Here is a 14,463-nt window from a genome sequence, read left to right as displayed (position 1 = left end):
GTTCATCTTGACATTCATAGCATTCTTGCATGCATCACATGTTTTGATCTAAAAATTTCATGCATTGCATCTTTTTAGTGTTTTTCTCTCTCATCATAAAAAATTTCAAAAATAAAAAAAAATATCTTTCCCATTTTCTCTCATCAAATTCGAAAATTTGGATTGATTTTTTCAAAAATTTTTAAAATCAAATTGTTTCTCATGAGTCAAATCAAATTTTCAGTTTGAAAATCTTATCTTTTTCAAAATCTTTTTCAAAAATCAAATCTTTTTCAAAATTCTTAGTTATTTTCGAAAATTCCAAAAATATTTTTCAAAAATATTTTTCTTATTTTTATATCAAATTTTCGAAAATAACATAATCAATTAATGTTTTGATTAAAAAATTTGAAGTTTGTTACTTGCTTGTTAAGAAAGATTCAAACTTTGAATTCTAGAATCATATCTCGTGATTTCTTATGAATCAAGTCATTAATTGTGATTTTAAAAATCAAATCTTTTTCAAAACTAATTTCAATCATATCTTTTCAAAAATATCTTCTTATCTCTTTCAAAAATTTGATTTAAAAATATCCTCTCTAACTTCCTAACTTCTTATCTTTTCAAAATTGATTTTCAAATTTGTTTCAACTAACTAACTAACTTTTTGTTTGTTTCTTAACTTTTTCAAAACTACCTAACTAACTCTCTCTCTCATTTTCGAAAATATCTTCCCCCTTTTTCAAAATTTCTTTTTAATTTATTAATTATTTTAATTTTTAATTTTTAAATCTAATTTTCGAAAATTACTAACATTTTTCAAAAACTATTTTCAAAAATCACTAACTCTTTTTCAAAAATTATTTTCGAAAATTCCTCCTCTCCCATCTTATTCTATTTATTTATTCATCTACTAACATCTCATCTCACATCTCAACCCTCCTCACAGTTGTGTTTCTTCCATTATATTACATTCTTTGTCTCCCCCTCTTCTTCTACTCACACAAAGATCCCTATACTGTGGTATAAAGGATCTCTATTATTATTATTATTTTTTTTTTCTGTGCCCTCTTCTTTGTCATATGAGCAGGAGCAAGGACAAGAATATTCTTGTTGAAGCAGATCCGGAACCTGAAAGGACTCTAAAGAGAAAATTAAGAGAAGCTAAATTGCAACAATCCAGAAATAACCTTTCAGAAATTTTCGAACAGGAAGAGGAGATGGCAGCCGAAAATAATAATAATGTAAGGAAGATGCTTGGTGACTTTACTGCACCTAATTCCAATTTACATGGAAGAAGCATCTCCATTCCTGCCATTGGAGCAAACAACTTTGAGCTGAAACCTCAATTAGTTTCTCTGATGCAGCAGAACTGCAAGTTTTATGGACTTCCATCTGAAGATCCTTTTTAGTTCTTAACTGAATTCTTACAGATATGTGATACTGTTAAGACTAATGGAGTAGATCCTGAAGTCTACAGGCTCATGCTTTTCCCTTTTGCTGTAAGAGATAGAGCCAGATTATGGTTGGATTCTCAACCCAAAGACAGCCTGAACTCTTGGGATAAGCTGGTCACGGCTTTCTTAGCCAAGTACTTTCCTCCTCAAAAGCTGAGCAAGCTTAGAGCTGATGTTCAAACCTTCAGACAGAAAGAAGGTGAATCCCTCTATGAAGCTTGGGAAAGATACAAACAGTTGACCAAAAAGTGTCCTTCTGACATGCTTTCAGAATGGACCATCCTGGATATATTCTATGATGGTTTATCTGAGCTATCAAAGATGTCACTGGACACTTCTGCAGGTGGATTCATTCACCTAAAGAAAACGCCTGCAGAAGCTCAAGAACTCATTGACATGGTTGCTAATAACCAGTTCATGTACACTTCTGAAAGGAGTCCTGTGAGCAATGGGACGCCTATGAAGAAGGGAGTTCTTGAAGTTGATACTCTGAATGCCATATTGGCTCAGAATAAAATATTGACTCAGCAAGTCAATATGATCTCTCAGAGTCTGCATGGAATGCAAGCTGCATCCAGCAGTACTCAAGAGGCATCTTCTGAAGAAGAAGCTTATGATCCTGAGAACCCTGCAATAGCAGAGGTGAATTACTTAGGTGAACCTTATGGAAACACCTATAACTCATCATGGAGAAATCATCCAAATTTCTCATGGAAGGATCAAAAGCCTCAACAAGGCTTTAATAATGGTGGAAGAAACAGGTTTAACAATAATAAACCTTTTCCATCATCCACTCAGCAACAGATAGAGAACTCTGAACAAAATGCTTCTAATTTAGCAAATCTAGTCTCTGATCTATCCAAGGCCACTGTGAGCTTCATGAATGAAACAAGGTCTTCCATTAGAAATTTGGAAGCACAAGTGGGCCAGCTGAGTAAAAGGATCACTGAAATCCCTCCCAGTACTCTCCCAAGCAATACAGAAGAGAACCCAAAAGGAGAGTGCAAGGCCATTGACATAAGCACCATGGCCGAACCTACAAGGGGAGTGGAGAACGCAAATCCTAAGGAGGAGGACCTCCTGGGACGTCCAGTGGTCAATAAGGAGCTTCCCTCTGAGGAACCAATGGACTCTGAGGCTCATCTAGAGACCATAGAGATTCCATTGAACCTCTTTATGCCCTTCATGAGCTCTGATGAGTATTCCTCTTCTGAAGAGAATGAGGATGTTACTGAAGAGCAAACTGCCAAGTTTCTTGGTGCAATCATGAAGCTGAATGCCAAATTAGTTGGCATTGATACTTGGGAAGTTGAACCTCCCTTGTTCATCAATGAGCTAAGTGATCTGGATCAACTGACATTGCCTCAGAAGAGACAGGATCCTGGAAAGTTCATAATACCCTGTACCATAGGCACCATGATCTTTAAGGCTCTGTGTGACCTTGGTTCAGGAATAAACCTCATGCCCCTCTCTGTAATAGAGAAACTGGGAATCTATGGGGTGCAAGCTGCTAAAATCTCATTAGAGATGGCAGACAGTTCAAGAAAACAGGCTTATGGACAAGTAGAGGATGTGTCAGTAAAGGTTGAAGGCCTTTACATCCCTGCTGATTTCATAGTCCTGGATACTAGAAAGGAAGAGGATGAATCCATCATCCTAGGAAGACCTTTCCTGGCCACAGTAAGAGCTGTGATTGATGTTGACAGAGGTGAAATAGTCCTTCAATGGAATGAGGACTCCCTTGTGTTTAAAACTCAAGGATCTCCCTCTGCAACCATGGAGAGGAAGCAGAAAAAGCTTCTCTCAAAGCAGAGTCAACCCAAGCCCCCACAGTCAAACTCTAAGTTTGGTGTTGGGAGGCCACAACCAAACTCTAAGTTTGGTGTTGAACTCCCATATCCAAACTCTAAGTTTGGTGTTGGAGAGTTTCAACAATGCTCTGCATATCTGTGAGGCTCCATGAAAGCCCACTGTCAAGCTATTGACATTAAAGAAGCGCTTGTTGGGAGGCAACCCAATTTTTATTTATCTAACTATATTTTTCTTAGTTATATGTCTTTGTAGGTTCATGATCATGTGGAGTCACAAAATAAACAAAAAAATCAAAAACGGAATCAAAAACAGTAGAAGAAAAATCTCACCCTGGAGGAGCATCTGTCTGGCGTTCAAACGCCAGAACAGAGCATGGTTCTGGCGCTGAACGCCCAGAATGGGCAGCATCCTGGCGCTGAACGCCCAGAACAAGCATGGTTCTGGCATTCAACACCAGAAATGGCAGCAAATGGGCGTTGAACGCCCAAAATGGGCACCAACCTGGCGCTGAACGCCCAGAGTTGTGTGCAAGGGCATTTTACATGCCTAAATTGGTGCAGGGATGTAAATGCCTTGACACCTCAGGATCTGTGGATCCCACAGGATCATCTCAGGATCTGTGGACCCCACAGGATCCCCACCTACCTCATCATCTCTCTTTCCATTCATGATCATCCCTTCTGTTTTCCATTTACCACTCACATCCATACACCCACTACCTTCAAAATTCAACATCTCTCTCTCACCCAATCCCACCCATATGGCCGAATACACACTCCCATCCATCTCCTCCATATCTTCTTCTTATTCTTCTATTCTTTCTTCTTTTGCTCGAGGGCGAGCAACATTCTAAGTTTGGTGTGGTAAAAGCATAGCTTTTTTGTTTTTTCCATAACCATTGATGGCACCTAAGGCCAGAGAAACCTCTAGAAAGAGGAAAGGGAAGACAAAAGCTTCCATCAAGGGTCTATAGCTCAGTGGTAGAATATTTGACTGCAAATCAAGAGATCCCTGAGATACCTCAGGGGATACATTTTTTTCCACACAATTATTGGAAGCAACTAAGGGTGGAACATCAAGAGCACTCCATCATCCTTCATGAAATCAGAGAAGATCTAAAAGCAATGAGGGAGGAGCAACAAAGACAAGAAAGAGACATAGAAGAGCTCAAGGACATCATTGGTTCCTCAAGAAGGAAACGCCACCATCACTAAGGTGGATTCATTCCTTGTTCTTATTTTCTTCTGTTTTTTGTTTTCTATGTTATGTGCTCATCTATGTTTGTGTCCTCATTACATGATCATTAGTAGTAGTAACTATGTCTTAAAGTTATGAATGTCCTATGAATCCATCACCTCTCTTAAATGAAAAATGTTTTAATTCAAAAGAACAAGAAGTACATGAGTTTTGAATTTATCCTTGAACTTAGTTTAATTATATTGATGTGGTGACAATGCTTCTTGTTTTCTGAATGAATGCTTGAACAGTGCATATGTCTTTTGAAGTTGTTGTTTAAGAATGTTAAATATGTTGGCTCTTGAAAGAATGATGACTAGGAGACATGTTATTTGATAATCTGAAAAATCATAAAAATGATTCTTGAAGCAAGAAAAAGCAGCAAAGAACAAAGCTTGCAGAAAAAAAAAATAGGCGAAAAATAAAATAAAACTATAGAAAGAAAAAAAAAGCAAGCAGAAAAAGCCAAAAGCTCTTAAAACCAAGAGGCAAGAGCAAAAAGCCAATAACCCTTAAAACCAAAAGGCAAGGGAAATAAAAAGGATCCCAAGGCTTTGAGCATCAGTGGATAGGAGGGCCTAAAGGAATAAAATCCTGGTCTAAGCGGCTAAACCAAGCTGTCCCTAACCATGTGCTTGTGGCGTGTAGGTGTCAAGTGAAAACTTGAGACTGAGCGGTTAAAGTCAAGGTCCAAAGCAAAAAAAGAGTGTGCTTAAGAACCCTGGACACCTCTAATTGGGGACTTTAGCAAAGCTGAGTCACAATCTGAAAAGGTTCACCCAGTTATGTGTCTGTGGCATTTATGTATCCGGTGGTAATACTGGAAAACAAAGTGCTTAGGGCCACGGCCAAGACTCATAAAGAAGCTGTGTTCAAGAATCATCATACTGAACTAGGAGAGTCAATAACACTATCTGAACTCCGAGTTCCTATAGAAGCCAATCATTCTGAACTTCAATGGATAAAGTGAGATGCCAAAACTATTCAAGAGGCAAAAAGCTATAAGTCCCGCTCATTTGATTGGAGCTATGTTTCATTGATAATTTGGAATTTATAGTATATTCTCTTCTTTTTATCCTATTTGATTTTCAGTTGCTTGGGGACAAGCAACAATTTAAGTTTGGTGTTGTGATGAGCGGATAATTTATACGCTTTTTGACATTGTTTTTAGTATGTTTTTAGTAGGATCTAGTTACTTTTAGGGATGTTTTCATTAGTTTTTATGTTAAATTCACATTTCTGGACTTTACTATGAGTTTGTGTTTTTCTGTGATTTCAGGTATTTTCTGGCTAAAATTGAGGGACTTGAGTAAAAATCAGATTCCGAGGTTGAAGAAGGACTGCTGATGCTGTTGGATTCTGACCTCCCTGCACTCAAAGTGGATTTTCTGGAGCTACAGAACTCGAAATGGCGCGCTTCTAATTGCGTTGGAAAGTAGACATCCAGGGCTTTCCAGCAATATATAATAGTTTATACTTTGGCCAAGAATAGATGACGTAAACTGGCGTTCAACGCCAGCTTTCTGCCCAAATCTGGCGTCCAGCGCCAGAAAAGGAGCCAAAACCAGAGTTGAACGCCCAAACTGGCACAAAAACTGATGTTCAACTCCAAGAAGGACCTCTACACGTGCAACACTCAAGCTCAGCCCAAACACACACCAAGTGGGCCCCGGAAGTGGATTTATGCATCAATTACTTACTCATGTAAACCCTAGTAGCTAGTTTATTATAAATAGGACCTTTCACTATTGTATTAGACGTCCTTTGGACCATCCTGGATCCTGGATTATATTTTGATCCTGTGATCACGTTTTGGGGGCTGGCAATCTCGGCCATGCCTGGACCTTTCACTTATGTATTTTCATACGGTAGAGTTTCTACACTCCATAGATTAAGGTGTGGAGCTCTGCTGTTCCTCAAAGATTAATGCAAAGTACTACTGTTTTCTATTCAATTCATCTTATTTCGCTTCTAAGATATCCATTCGCACCCAAGAACGTGATGAAGGTGATGATTATGTGTGACGCTCATCACCATTCTCCCCTATGAACACGTGCCTGACAAACACTTCCGTTCTACATGAAATAAGCTAGAATGAATATCTCTTAGATCTCTTAACCGGAATCTTCGTGGCGTAAGCTAGAATGATGGCGGCATTCAAGAGAATCCGGAAAGTCTAAACCTTGTCTGTGGTATTCCGAGTAGGATTCAATGATTGAATGACTGTGACGAGCTTCAAACTCGCGATTGTTGGGCGTTAGTGACAGACGCAAAAGGAGGGTGAATCCTATTCCAGCATGATCGAGAACCGACAGATGATTAGCCGTGCTGTGACAGAGCATGTGAGCATATTTTTCATTGAGAGGAGGGGATGTAGCCACTGACAACGGTGATGCCCTTGCATAAAGCCAGCCATGGAAAGGAGTAAGACTGATTGGATGAAGATAGCAGGAAAGCAGAGGTTCAGAGGAATGAAAGCATCTCCATTCGCTTATCTGAAATTCTCACCAATGAATTACATAAGTATTTCTATCCCTATTCTATTAATTATTATTCGAAAACACCATTATCAATTTATATCTGCCTAACTGAGATTTGCAAGGTGACCATAGCTTGCTTCATACCAACAATCTCCGTAGGATTCGACCCTTAATCACGTAAGGTATTACTTGGACGACCCAGTGCACTTGCTGGTTAGTTGTATCGAAGTTGTGAACCATGGTATTGGCACCATGTTCTTGGCGCCATTGCCAGGAAAAGAAAGAGCCATGAATTTTACATAATTAAAGTGTAATCACGATTACGCGTACCAAGTTGCTCACGTTGCCAGGGATTGTTCGAGCCTGGACATCACAATTTCGTGCACCAGTAAGGATCATGATAAAACCACACAATTAAACACAATATAAACCATAAAATAGTGGTTTATCAACCTCCTCACACTTAAACATTAGCATGTCCTCATGCTTAATTGAAGGAGACAAGTAAATAAGTATGAACATGTAGAAACTCATGAAATGCAATGTAATCCTATATATATAAATAAATGCAACTATATGATTCTTGCCCACTTGATCAAAAGTAAATAAGCTCTTCAAAACAATTACAAATCAAATTCCACTAATTCTATCATTATACAATAAAACAGATAAAAGTGCAAGAAGATAGCTCATGAAAGCAGGGAACATGAAAATTCAAGCATTGAACCCTCACTGATAATGTATGTACGCTCTAATCTCTAGTGTATAGGGTAATCACTCTATCCTTCTCTAATCATGCTTTCTAACTTTTGTTTTTCTCCTAACCAATCAACAACAGTTAATATACCAATGCAAACATCATGAGGTCTTTTCAAGGTTGTAATGGGGCCAAGGTACAGGTAGGGGTATACATATGGTTAAGTGAGCCGATAAATTGAATCTTTAATTAACCCAAGTTTCAACCCAACCTATATATTTTTAATGTAATCTTAAAGTTCATACCTAGCTACCCAGAATTCCCTTTTTCAATCCATACTCATGTATCAACTTTGTATTTGATTCTATCATATGTGCATTGATCTTTGAGTTCTGAATTTAACATTGGGGTAATTTTGTCCCCTTATTTATTTATTTATTTATTTTTAAATTGAAAGAAATATAGCTTATCAATGCACATAGATTTTTAATTCTTATAGTTTCACATGAGTAGGTATCCAAATTCCCATTAAATTCTCATGACATATTCCCTTAACAACTTTTGTTCCCACAATTTCCCATACTTAACTAGCACACACAATTCTATCTTAAGCTAACCAAAGATTCAATTTGGGATATACAATTGTTTTTCAGCTTAAGGTTAGTAATGTGGTAAAATATAGAACAAATGGGATTTAAAGGCTCAAAGTGGTTAACAAAGGTAATTGAAAAGGGTAGGTTTAATTTGGATAAGTGAGTTTAAACAAATAATGGCCTCAATCATGTGCAAGCATGCAAATATAATAAATATTGGACATATAAGATAAAACAAAATATAGATTACAATCATAGAGAAGTAAACACACAAGAATGAAATAATTATATTTAAATAATGTAACCATACATAAAGGCTCAAATCTTTCACAGGTTGTGTGTTCTTTAGCTCGAATGTCATGTTCCAAATACAACTCAAGCAAATTTATCATAAAAATTTTGAAAAATTAGTGAAATTTTGTTCCAAAGATAGAGTCTTAAAAGAAACTTATTGTCTTTTCAATCAAGTAGAGCATGCATGCAACTATCCTAACCTATGCAATTTATTCTATTCTATAAAAGAAAGAAAATCTAACTAAAATATCCTAATTATTGGTGCTAGAGAAGAGAAATTACCTCCGAAAGTTAGGTACTGACCGACCTCCCCACACTTAAGGCTCTGCACCGTCCTCGGTGCCGTCTGTCAGGAACAAGGGTGGACTGGTAGCAGTATCTCCACCATCGGGACCGTCATGGCTCTCTGTGCTAGTAAAACAAGTGGATTCCGGGGTGTCTGAGTCTTTGCGATCTCCTCTAAGTAGCTCCCTGAGGTGTTTGAATCTTCGGTTGTTACGGCGCTCTCTCAACTTAGCTTTGTGTTCTTGCCGATCCAACCTCTTGATTATTTGCTGGAGCAATTCATCAGTTGTAGGTGCTTGTGGTGTTGAAGAAAGATTATCTTTAACTGGAGTAGTAGGAAGGCTTGTAGTGGCTGCTGGGAGTCTGAGGTATTTTCCGTTAGGGACATACTGATCATCCCATGGAAGCACGGCTTTGGTGTCTCCAGCTCTGTAGGAGACTCCGGCGGCTGAGACAAGATCTGAGACCAAGGCGGGGAAAGGTAAGTTACCCGCAATTTGTACGTGTTCCATAGCATTCCGGATATGTCTTGAGAGATTCAGAGGTTGGTCTGAAAGGATGCACCATAGTAGAACAGCCATGGCCGCAGTGAAGGAGGACTCATGAGTGCTCGGAAAGACGTAATGGGACATGATCTGTGCCCATACGCGAGCCTCCAAGGTAAGTGCTGAAGCCAAGATTCCCTTAGGGCGGGTACGGTGGTATCCGTAGATCCAACGGCTGCCAGGTAATGCGATAACTCCGAGAACGGAGTCCCAGTCAAATTGGTACATCTGGCGCTTAAGTGTGGCTTCTTGGAAGGCGTCCATTCCTTCTGGAATAGGGGGAAGACTCAGAGCTTGCTGAATGGCCATTTCTGTAATGGGGACTTGCTTCTGCCGGACATAAACAGACTGCAGGGTTGGCATCTAGAAGTTAGAGTAGAACTCAACTACCCAAGAATGATTGACCTGCCTTGGCTGTCTCCGTAGGAAACCCCATTGTCTTCGTTCAATTTGCGGCTCAACAAAGGTAGGAATATTGGATGGGAGGATAAGAAGGTATTCATTGTTATAATTCCTTTCTGCCAGGATAGGGAACATCTGCTCACAGTAGCGATTGAGAAATTGCGCAGTTTCCTTTGCTGGAAAGGCTTTCTCTTTGTCATCAACCTTTATTATCCTCTTAACTCTTTTTGTTGAGGGCTTGACTGCAGTTGAAGACGGCTCTGCCACTGATGCTCTTTTAGTGCCTCTTCTTGCTGGGGGTTTAGGAGTTGCTTTCTCCTTTCCTTTCTTGGTGGCCATCCTAAAAAAATAGGAGAAAGTAAATTAAATTCAAATAGATATATAGCAAGGAAGAGAACAGAAGAGTGGTGATGGATGCACATTAGGATGTAGTTGACATTAACACATGCTCTCGAGTACATGTGAAAAGCCAACAATGAAAAATAGTCAGTGCATTGAAAGATAAGTGGATGCAAGGTGTTTATTGGCATGCCAGAAAAGGGCATGAGTAGCATAGACCAAGCATCAGTTGTAACAAGCCAAAATGTTTGTATTGACAATTAAATTCAATTAAAACAATAGTAAAGAGAATTTGTGAAAAGCAAGCATTGAATAGTAGAGTAAAGTAATGTAGAAAAGTGCATAATGCTATATGGGCTTTTTCACAAACACATGGCATGCATGGTAAATAAGATATAGAAAGTATGAAGGTGAACATGCAAGCAATCCCTTAAAAATAATTATTGTCAAACAAATTGCAACAATCCACAAGCACATAATGAGGGATAATGACTCAAATAAATTTCTAACACCATGTAAAAAGGAAAAGAAGAAGAAGGAAAATATGAATAATAAAAAGAAAAAGAAAAGAAAAAGAAAATAACATATAAAATAATAATAATGATAGAAAAGAGAAGAAGGAAGAAGAAAATAGAACCTTGGTAATGGAGGTGAGAGAGAGAGAGAGAGAGAGAGAGAGAGAGAGAGTGATAGGTGAGATAGAAGGAAGAAGGGAGAAAGAAGAAATAAGGAAGGAAAAGAAAAATTAGGATTTGGAGGAGAGAAAGATAAGATATGTGGCAATTTTAGGTTGAGCTGTGCGACGCATGCGACGCGGCCGCGTGGGGAACGCGTTCGCGTGGATGTGCTTCAAGTATGGTGACGCGATCGCGTCGGTCACGCGGTCGCGTGACCCATGTTATGCTTCTGGCGCGAGTGCAGCCTCGCACCAGCACAACTCTCTGTTCAAATTAATTTATTTGCCAAAATTGGGGTGGCGCGATCGCGTGGGTCACGCGATCGCGTGAGTGTGCGTCAAAAAACGGATGATGCGGCCGCGTTGGCGACGCGGTCGCGTGATAAGGATTGTGCTTTCAGCACCAATCCAGCACCACTCTCGCACAATATTTCATTGTGCACCCTTTTACGTCGAAAACTCAGGGGCACGCGGCCGTGTGGGGCACGCGGTTGCGTGGGAGGCCATGATTCCCATGCGACGCGAACGCGTCAGCGACGCGGTCCCGTGGGTTGATTTGTGCCATTGGCACGCCTCCAGCCACGCTCCAGCGTGACTTTCTGTTCATCTTTATTTTCTTTACTCTCCTTACGACGCAAACGCGTCGCTGATGCGATCGCGTTGCGTAGCGAAAATTTTTTTTTTTGAAAATAAAAACATGTAAATGCAGATGCACGAAAGTACTAAGAAAGAGAAGAGTTATTGAATAGGAAAAACTAAAAATAAAGAAAAGAACGATCATACCATGGTGAGTTGTCTCCCACCTAGCACTTTGCTTTAACGTCCGTAAGTTGGACGCTCCACTAGCTCAATTTTCTGCTATGTGGGGATCTTCCAAGAGGAAGATCTCAAGCTCCTTGTTTCTCTGCATCTTCTCGCCATGGTATAGCTTCAGGCGTTGTCCATTAACCTTAATGAGTTCAGAGCTTGAGGGATGGCTTAGGTGATAAACTCCGTACGGTTCGGCCTTCTCTAATCTGTATGGACCTTCCCATCTTGATCTCAACTTACCTGACATGAGCCTCAGTCGAGATTTGTAAAGGAGGACTAAATCCCCAGGTTGGAACTCTTTCTTCTTGATGTTTTGATCATGTACAGCCTTCATCTTTTCCTTGTATATTCTGGAGTTTTCATAAGCTTCTAGGCGAAGGCTCTCTAGTTCCTGCAGTTGCAACTTCCTTTCAGCTCCGGCTTTCTCAATTCCCATGTTGCACTCCTTAACTGCCCAAAAAGCTCTGTGTTCTTCTTCAACTGGGAGATGACAAGCTTTTCCATAAACCAAGCGGAAAGGACTCATCCCAATGGGTGTCTTGTATGTTGTTCTATATGCCCAGAGTGCATCTTGTAGCCTGGTGCTCCAGTCTTTTCTATGAAGCTTTACTATCTTTTGCAAGATACGCTTAATTTCTCTGTTTGACACCTCGGCTTGCCCATTAGTTTGGGGATGGTAAGCTGTTGCAACTTTATGAATTATCCCATGCTTCTTCATTAATCCTATCAGTCTCCTGTTACAAAAATGGGTGCCTTAATCACTCACGATTGCTCGTGGTGATCCGAAGCGACATATAATATGGTTTCTCACAAAGGAAACAACAGTGTTAGCATCATCAGTGCGGGTAGGAATTGCTTCCACCCATTTGGAAACATAATCCACAGCTAACAATATATAAAAATATCCATTAGAATTTGGAAATGGACCCATGAAGTCAATGCCCCAAACATAAAAAATTTCACAGAAAAGCATAATTTGTTGAGGCATCTCATCTCTCCTGGATATATTGCTAAATTTCTGGCATGGGGGACAAGATTTACAAAACTCAGCAGCGTCTCTAAAAAGAGTAGGCCACCAGAATCCACAGTCTAAGATCTTTCTAGCTGTTCTTTGAGGGCCAAAATGTCCTCCACTCTCAGATGAGTGACAGGCCTCTAAAATGGACTGGAATTCTGATTGAGGCACACAACGTCTAATTACTTGATCAGCGCCACATCTCCATAAATATGGGTCATCCCATATATAATATTTAGACTCGCTTTTCAGCTTGTCTCTTTGATGCTTAGAAAAATTTGGAGGAAATGTGCGGCTAACTAAATAATTAGCAACAAGTGCATACCAAGGGACTACCTCAGATACTGCTTGCAGGTTATCAAAAGGAAAATTATCATCTATAGGAGTAGAATCATCCTTAATATGCTCAAGGCGACTCAAGTGGTCTGCCACTAAATTCTGATTACCACTCCTATCCTTTATTTCTAAATCAAATTCTTGTAACAGCAGTATCCAACGTATAAGTCTTGGTTTAGACTCCTTTTTAGCTAATAGATACTTTAAAGTTGCATGGTCCGAATATACTACTACTCTAGTACCAAGTAAATAATCTCGGAATTTATCCAGAGCAAAAACAATAGCAAGAAGCTCTTTCTCAGTAGTAGTATAGTTGGACTGGGCATTGTCTAAAGTCTTAGACGCATAAGCAATAACGAAAGGATCCTTACCTTCACGCTGAGCCAGCACTGCTCCTACTGCATGGTTGGAAGCATCGCACATGATTTCAAATGGCTGGCTCCAGTCTGGGCCTCTCACAATTGGAGCTTGATTCAGAGCAATCTTCAGCTTATCAAATGCTTGTTTGCAATCCTCACTGAACTCGAACTTAATATCCTTCTGCAGTAATCTGGATAAGGGAAGTGCGACCTTACTAAAGTCCTTAATAAATTTCCTGTAAAAACCTGCATGGCCAAGGAACGAACGGACTTCCCTCACAGAAGAGGGGTAAGGTAAACTAGAAATAACATTCACCTTTGTTGGGTCTACAGAAATGCCATTATTAGATACCACATGTCCTAATACAATTCCTTGTTTTACCATAAAGTGACATTTTTCGAAATTTAATACAAGATTTGTAGTAACACATCTATCTAATACTCTAGATAATCCATCTAAGCAAAGGCTAAAAGAATCACCATAAACGCTAAAATCGTCCATAAAAACTTCCATACAGTCCTCAATAAGATCAGAGAAAAGACTCATCATGCACCTTTGGAAAGTAGCTGGTGCATTGCACAAGCCAAAGGGCATTCTCTTGTAAGCATAAGTCCCAAAAGGACATGTAAAAGTAGCCTTTTCCTGATCCTCAGGTGCTATATGAATATGGAAATAACCTGTGTAACCATCTAAAAAGCAATAATGTGATTTACCTGACAGGCGATCCAGCATTTGATCAATGAATGGAAGTGGGTAGTGATCCTTATGGGTAGCTTGGTTGAGACGCCTGTAATCAATGTAGACTCTCCAAGCATTCTGAAATCTAGTTGCTATGAGCTCTCCATGCTCATTCTTCACTGTAGTGACTCCAGACTTCTTGGGCACCACTTGTACTGGGCTTACTGATAAACCCATATTTTATGATATATTTTGTGCTTAATTTGAGTGATTTATTCAATCCTTCACCCACTTATTCATATTAATTGCATGGTTTTACTTTCCCATCCTTATTATGTGATGTATGTGAAAAACATGTTTCCTAAGCTTTAAAATTAATTATTTTAATTACCTTTATTTCCATTCGATGCCGTGATTAGTGTGTTGAGTAGTTTCAGATTTTCTAGGCAGAATGACTTAAAGGAGGGAA

The 14,463-nt window shown here is 39.3% G+C and overlaps 1 non-coding gene across 1 annotated transcript; it reads right to left on the bottom strand.

Annotated features, from left to right (window-relative positions):
- Positions 1-1,595: 1,595 nt before the first annotated feature.
- On the bottom strand, positions 1,596-1,703 carry LOC148548360 (small nucleolar RNA R71). Its single transcript, XR_015897438.1, has one exon. It is a non-coding gene; the product is annotated as a small nucleolar RNA R71 (small nucleolar RNA).
- Positions 1,704-14,463: the final 12,760 nt, after the last annotated feature.

This window comes from Arachis ipaensis, chromosome B8 (genome assembly GCF_059453495.1).
Source record: "Arachis ipaensis isolate K30076 ecotype BB chromosome B8, ASM5945349v1, whole genome shotgun sequence".
Classification (NCBI taxonomy): Eukaryota; Viridiplantae; Streptophyta; class Magnoliopsida; order Fabales; family Fabaceae; genus Arachis; species Arachis ipaensis.
Note: the sequence above shows the minus strand (reverse complement) of the source record. Positions and strands in the feature narration are given on the sequence as shown.